This window comes from Triticum urartu, chromosome 7 (assembly GCF_003073215.2).
Source record: "Triticum urartu cultivar G1812 chromosome 7, Tu2.1, whole genome shotgun sequence".
Taxonomy (NCBI): Eukaryota; Viridiplantae; Streptophyta; class Magnoliopsida; order Poales; family Poaceae; genus Triticum; species Triticum urartu.
The window spans coordinates 116321214-116329043 of NC_053028.1; positions in this window are offsets into that span (position 1 = coordinate 116321214).

Consider the following 7830-nt stretch of genomic DNA (forward strand, 5'->3'; position numbering starts at 1 on the left):
TGGTAATATTAGAGTCATGCTGGTTGAGTAGTTGTGAATTTGAGAAATACTTGTGTTGAAGTTTGTGATTCCCGTAGCATGCACGTATGGTGAACCGTTATGTGATGAAGTCGGAGCATGATTTATTTATTGATTGCCTTCCTTATGAGTGGCGGTCGGGGACGAGCGATGGTCTTTTCCTACCAATCTATCCCCCTAGGAGAATGCGCGTAGTACTTTGTTTCGATAACTAATAGATTTTTGCAATAAGTATGTGAGTTCTTTATGACTAATGTCGAGTCCATGGATTATACGCACTCTCGCCCTTCCACCATTGTTAGCCTCTCTAGTACCGCGCAACTTTCGCCGGTACCATAAACCCACCATATACCTTCCTCAAAACAGCCACCATATCTACCTATTATGGCATTTCCATAGCCATTCCGAGATATATTGCCATGTAACTTTCCACCATTCCGTTTATCATGACACATTCATCATTGTCATATTGCATATCCCGGTACACCGCCGGAGGCATTCATATAGAGTCATATTTTGTTCTAAGTATCGAGTTGTAATTGTTGAGTTGTAAGAAAATAAAAGTGTGACGTTCATCATTATTAGAGCATTGTCCCAGTGAGGAAATAATGATGGAGACCATGATTCCCCCACAAGTTGGGATGAGACTTCGGACGAAAATAAATAAATAAAAGAGGCCAAAGAAGCCCAAAAAAAAAAAGAAAAGAGGCCATAAAAAAAGAGAAGGCCCAAATAAAAAAAATAAAAAAATAAAAAATGAGAGAAAAAGAGAGAAGGGGCAATGCTACTATCCTTTTACCACACTTGTGCTTCAAAGTAGCACCATGATCTTCGTAATAGAGAGTCTCCTATGTTGTCAGTTTCATATACTAGTGGGAATCTTTCATTATAGAACTTGGCTTGTATATTCCAATGATGGGCTTCCTCAAAATGCCCTAGGTCTTCGTGAGCAAGCGATTTGGATGCACACCCACTTAGTTTCTTTTGTTGAGCTTTCATACACTTATAGCTCTAGTGCATCCGTTGCATGGCAATCCCTACTCACTCACATTGATATCTATTGATGGGCATCTCCATAGCCCGTTGATACGCCTAGTCGATGTGAGACTCTCTTCTCCCTTTTTGTCTTCTCCACAAGCACCATTCTATTCCACCTATAGTGCTATATCCATGGCTCACGCTCATGTATTGCGTGAAGATTGAAAAAGTTTGAGAACATCAAAAGTATGAAACAATTGCTTGGCTTGTCATCAGGGTTGTGCATGATTTAAATATGTTGTGTGGTGAAGACGGAGCATAGCCAGACTATATGATTTTGTAGGGATAACTTTCTTTGGCCATGTTATTTTCAGAAGACATAATTGCTTAGTTAGTATGCTTGAAGTATTATTATTTTTATGTCAATATGAACTTTTGTCTTGAATCTTATGGATCTGAATATTCATACCACAATTAAGAAGAATTACATTGAAATTATGCCAAGTAGCACTCCGCATCAAAAATTCTGTTTTTATCATTTACCTACTCGAGGACGAGCAGGAATTAAGCTTGGGGATGCTTGATACGTCTCCAACGTATCTATAATTTTTGATTGCTCCATGCTATATTATCTACTGTTTTGGGCAATATTGGGCTTTATTATCCACTTTTATATTATTTTTGGGACTAACCTATTAACCGGAGGCCCAGCCCAGATTTGCTGTTTTATGCCTATTTCAGTGTTTCGAAGAAAAGGAATATCAAACGGAGTCGAAACGGAACGAAATCAACTGGAGAAGTTATTTTTGGAAGGAAACACACCTGATGGACTTGGACCCCACGTCAGAAGATACGTGAGCTGCCCACGAGGGTGGGGGGCGCGCCCCCCTAGGGTGCGCCCCCTGCCTCGTGGGGCCCCCGTGGCTCCCCTGCCGTGCTTCTTCTGCCTATATATATCGTCGTACCCTAAAACTTCCAAAACGCAACATAGATCGGGAGTTCCACCGCCATAATCCTCCGTAGCCACCGAAAACCAATCTAGACCCGTTCCGGCACCCGGCCGGAGGGGGCAATCCTTCTCCGGTGGCCATCTTCATCATCCCGGTGCTCCCCATGACGAGGAGGGAGTAGTTCTCCCTTGGGGCTGAGGGTATGTACTAGTAGCTATGTGTTCGATCTCTCTCTCTCTCTCGTGTTCTTGATTTGGCACGATCTTGATGTATCGCGAGCTTTGCTATTATATTTGGATCCTATGATGTTTCTTCCCCCCTCTACTCTCTTGTAATGAATCGAATTTCCCCTTTGAAGTAATCTTATCGGATTGAGTCTTTAAAGATTTGAGAACACTTGATGTATGTCTTGCCGTGGATATCTGTGGTGACAATGGGATATCACATGATTCACTTGATGTATGTTTTGGTGCGGGTTCCGCCCATGAACCTATGCATAGGGGTTGGCACACATTTTCGTCATGATTCTCCGGTAGGAACTTTGGGGCCCTCTTTGAGGTTCTATGTGTTGGTTGAATAGATGAATATGAGATTGTGTGATGCATATCGTATAATCATACCCACGGATACTTGAGGTGACATTGGAGTATCTAGGTGACATTAGGGTTTTGGTTGATTTGTGTCTTAAGGTGTTATTCTAGTACGAACTTTAGGGCTGTTTGTGACACCTATAGGAATAGCCCAACGGATTGATTGGAAAGAATAACTTTGAGGTGGTTTCGTACCCTACCATAATCTCTTCGTTCGTTCTCCGCTATTAGTGACTTTGGAGTGACTCTTTGTTGCATGTTGAGGGATAGTTATGTGGTCCAATTATGTTAGTATTGTTGAGAGGACTTGCACTAGTGAAAGTATGAACCCCAGGCCTTGTTTCCTTCCATTGCAATATCATTTAAGCTCACTTTTATCACTTATTACCTTGCTGTTTTTATATTTTCATATTACAAATACCTTTATCTACCATCCATATACCACTTGTTTCACTATCTCTTCGCCGAACTAGTGCACCTATACAATTTACCATTGTATTGGGTGTGTTGGGGACACAAGAGACTCTTTGTTATTTGGTTGCAGGGTTGCTTGAGAGAGACCATCTTCATCCTACGCCTCCTACAGATGGATAAACCTTAGGTCATCCACTTGAGGGAAATTTTGTACTGTCCTACAAACCTCTGCACTTGGAGGCCCAACAACGTCTACAAGAAGAAGGTTGTGTAGTAGACATCAGGAACCCAGGCCCACCTCTACCGGGATGGAGCCACCTGCCCCTTCAGCCCCCATCTCCGAACAGTATCATAAGTAATGTAACATTATAAAGTATATATCATATGCCCGTTATCACCTCCCGAAGTGATCACGGCCCAGTAGTATAGCATGGCAGACGGACAAGAGTGTAGGGTCAACTGATGGAATACTAGCATCCTATACTAAGCATTTTGGATTACAGGTAAGGGTAACAACTGTAGCAACAAAGACAGGCTATGCAGCAGAATAGGATAAACGGAAAGCAGTAACATGCTACACTAATCTAATGCAAGCAGTAGAGAAGAATAGGCGATATCTGGTGATCAAGGGGAAGGGCTTGCCTGGTTGCTCTGGCAAGAGAGAGGGGTCGTCAACACCGTAGTCGTACTGGGTAGCAGCAACGTCGATCTTGGGGTCTAGCGAGAGAAGAGGGGGGAGAAACAATAAATATTAAGCAAACAAATGCATGACGATGCATGACATGACAAAGCATGATGCTAGGTGTGCCCTAACGCGGTGCGAGGTGGTACCGATGAAGGGGGAAAACATTCGGGAAATTATCCCTGGTGTTTCGCGTTTTCGGACAGATGAACCGGAGGGGGAAATTTGCGTGTTTGCTATGGTAGGGACGTGTGGTGAACGAACGAATGCGTATTTGGATTTGTCTCGTTGTTTTGAGCAACTTTCATGTAGAAAGTATTTTCATCTGAGCTACGTTTTATTTTATATGATTTTCTAAAGTTTAAAACATTTTTAGAATTTATTTAATTAATTTAATTCAACATTATCCAAAACAGTGTTTGCTGACGTCAGCATGATGTCAGCAGTCAACAGAGGGTTGACTGGGTCAAACTGACGTGTGGGTCCAGTGGGACCCACCTGTCATACTATGTTTAGTTAATTAACAGTAGCTAATTAGGTTAATTAGTCATTAGATTAATTAATCTTAATTAGTTAATTTAATCAAAATTAATTAAGTTATTTATTTATTTATTTCAAAAAACTTTCTGAGCGGGCCCCCCTTGCCCAGTGGCACAGAGGCCACTGGAGCGGGCGCGCGGGTGCGGGTTAACGGGCGCCTGTGCCCGAAGGGCGCTGCCCAGGCTACCAGGGGGGCGCCGGCCATGTCAGGGCGCCGGAGCAACACGGCGAGGGGGCGGGCACGCGCAGCGCCGGCGCGCGCGGCCAAGGGGATGCAGCCGGCCGGAGCAGAGGCAAGCGGCGGGGTGAGGCCACGGCAGCTGCAGCCGTAGCAGCATCTACAGCAGCGGGAGGGCGTGGCCACAGGCGGTGTTAGTGAGCGCGATGGCGCGGCCGGCGGCCAGGTGCGAGCGGGCGTGGCCGTGGGCGCGCGGGGGGGGGGGGGGGGGGGGGGGGGGGGGGGGGGGGGGGGGGGGGGGGGGGGGTCGTGGTAAGCGCGAAGCGAGGAGGTCGGGGCGAAGCATCCAGGATCCATGGGCGCAGCCTGTGGTGCGGGTGGCCGCGTCGAGGGCCTGCGCGGGCGAGCGCGTGTGATTCCGGAGGCGGGGGTGAGCAGGGGTGGACGGGGCATGCGGGAGCGTGGCCTGGTCGCATTGAGCACGGAGGCCAGACGCGGTGAGCGCGACCGCGGGGCAGTGGGCGTGAGCGAGGCCACGGCGGGCACAGGAGTAGAGGCGGGAGGCGACTGGGTTCTCACCCGCGTTGGTGAGCAGGGGGGCGGCGAGGCTCGGTGGAGCCTTTGGGGAGGAGGATGGGGACGCGTCGCCGGCGAGGAGGAGACGGACGGCGAACTCCGAGCGGCGGCGTCGGTGGTGATGGTGGCGTGGGGGGTTCGGCGACGGGGCGACGGGGTTGCTCCGTCAGGGTCCTCGTGCGGCGGCGTCGGGGATCGATGGGGTCGGGGCGGTTTGCCCCAATCCAGAAACCGGGGGGAGTGGGGGAGCGAGCGAGTGGGGGAGTGGGGATTTAGGGTTACGGGGGAGGGAGAGGTGACCTTGTGGGCCAGAGGGGGGGTGCGGTTGGGCCGGTTGGCTGTGACTTGGCCCAGTTGGGCCGGGGGCTGCTGGGCCGGAGCCCCAGGGGGTTCTTTCCCTTTTTTGTGTTAGTTCTATTTTTGTTTTGATTCTTTTTCTTATTTTCTTTTCTGTTTTATTTCTTGTTTCTTTTAATATTTAGTTTTTACAAAAATCACCACTAGTACCTAAATTAGTGTTTATAAAGAAACTGCTGTCACATCAAATCTTAACCCATAATAAAATATTTTTAATATTTTATAAAATCCAATAGGTATTTGTTTAATTGTTTTCACTACTGTTTTAATTAGTTTAGAGCCCTGAAACATTTTATCAAGGTTTGGTTCCTCCATCGCATTTACACATGATTTATCTGACCCACCTTGAACATTTTGGTTTCATTGTTTGAAAACTTTTGTTGTTTGCCTATATTTTAAATTTGAATCTGAATCATTTTGAACTAACGTGATTCTATCAACAGCAACCGAGGTGACGTGGCATCATTAGCAAAGGTTTACTGTAGCTTAATTATCCGGGCGTCACAATTCTCCTCCACTACAAGAAATCTCGTCCCGAGATTTTAAGCGGTAGAGTTGAGGGGAGAAGTGATTTGGTTACGGAATCCTAACGATTCTTCTCGGTCTTGGTTGCTCTTCTCGAAGAGGTCTATCCATTACATTGTTGTCTTCATTTCTCTGCTTCAAGTCATCATGATGAAGTCGGCATCCTTTCTTCGGGAAATCCCTCGTACTTACGAAGAGTAAAGGGTGAGTAGTCCGGGAGAACAGACCTCTGCAAGGTTGTCTATCTGGTCGATAACATCAGGAAAGGTGGCGGAAGTAACCCTCGAATTGAAGCTTAAGAAGATATCGAGAGCAAAGTAAGAAGGTACCCTGAGAAGTTTTGAGTGAGCAAGCAATCGTCCGATGCCTGAAATGAAACGTGAAAGGGGTGTAGAGCAAGGGGAGTAAGTATTTCGTCTGATACCAGAATAGATCACTAGGCAGGTGGCCCGTGAATCATATACGAAGTCAAGCGCGAGGAATAACTTGGACAACAGGGTGTACAGGAGAGTCAGGTTTTGATCCTATGGAACTGTGGGTTATGGGCCCACCATGTAGGTTAAAGGTAGAAAGGGCGGTGATATCTTGTACAGTCATGATAACAAGGCATGTCAGAGGATAGCCTATCAGTTATGTTGGAAACAACATCGGTACCAAGGGCGAGGGACGAAGAGAACCATTTTCCTGCTCGTTGAACGAGGCGGACCATTGGGCAAAGTTCTCGTCCATCGGTGGATACCGGAATGTCATCAATCAATAGTAACATGTTCTTACTGACAGAGTTGTACACCGAGGTGCTTACAAAAGCAGTGACTTATTACTGCTTAGATCATATAAACCTCAAGAAGGTTAAACAACACAATGGAAAGAAAAATGTGATTATCAGATTAAACAGAAGAATGTAAAGGAAAATGTGTTTTAAACACATAATTCAGGGATATATCCTTCCCAAGGACAAGCAGAGCATGATTTCCTTGACAGGATATAATGTAGAAAACCCTTTAGGTAAGGGGGGGGGGGAATTTCATGACATTACCCATACAGTGGTGTTTGGGTAATTGAGCAGGAAACATTTAGCATTGGGCTTCAAATGTTCTTGTTGAAAATCAGAGTACCACAGACATGCTTCGAGATAGCATTGCATGGTCTTCAATCAAAGGTCAGACTCTAGATACACGAAGGGATTCATCATTAAGCCAAGGAGAGGATGAGGAGGTAGCTGATGGACTCAGCGATAATACAAACAGGTATCCAAAAAGATGGATTTCCACAATTATGTGAACAAGGAGATAACATTTGTCGGATCAAATGATATAATGATGTATGCTCAAGGAAAAACATACACAATTAAACAATAGTGGAAAAGGGTGCCCAAAGTAGGGCCATAGGTGGCATGATCAAATGTTAGAATGGTGATTCAGTGATCAATAGTCTAAGAATGAACATTCGACCATTAACTTCAAAGCAATAGGGTTGCTAGAAGGGCAGAATCCAAACAACACCGTTCACCTGTTGGTATCCCGGTTAGATCCAACACGGGGACCAAGAAAGAATGGTGATGGTGATAAGTATTACCTGTATCAAGAATTCTTAGGAGGTGGTGAAATTCTCACGACATTCTTGACATAAAAGATGGTAATACTCCAAGGTATCGAAGAATAATTGCTGGATAGCACGGGTCTCCAGGTATAACACAAAACACAAACAAGTTTGTGTTGGAGGGAAAGCAATAATGTTGTCGGTGGTAACACAAATCATTAAGGGACAAGGATGGTTACCTGTCATCATCCATTTGGTTGATATTCTGGAAGGAATCAAAATGTTGTTTGACGACCATGACAAATTTAGTCGAGAGGCTCCACAAAGATGTAATCGATCGGCGATGACATCAAGTCAAAGGAATGATGAAGCGAAAGGTTATTGGAACCATGGGTATGACACAAACTCGAAATCAAGTTTTCTATTCAGGGAGAAATGATATGGCGAGGAAGTCCGACGTAAGATTAGCTCACCGTCGAAATT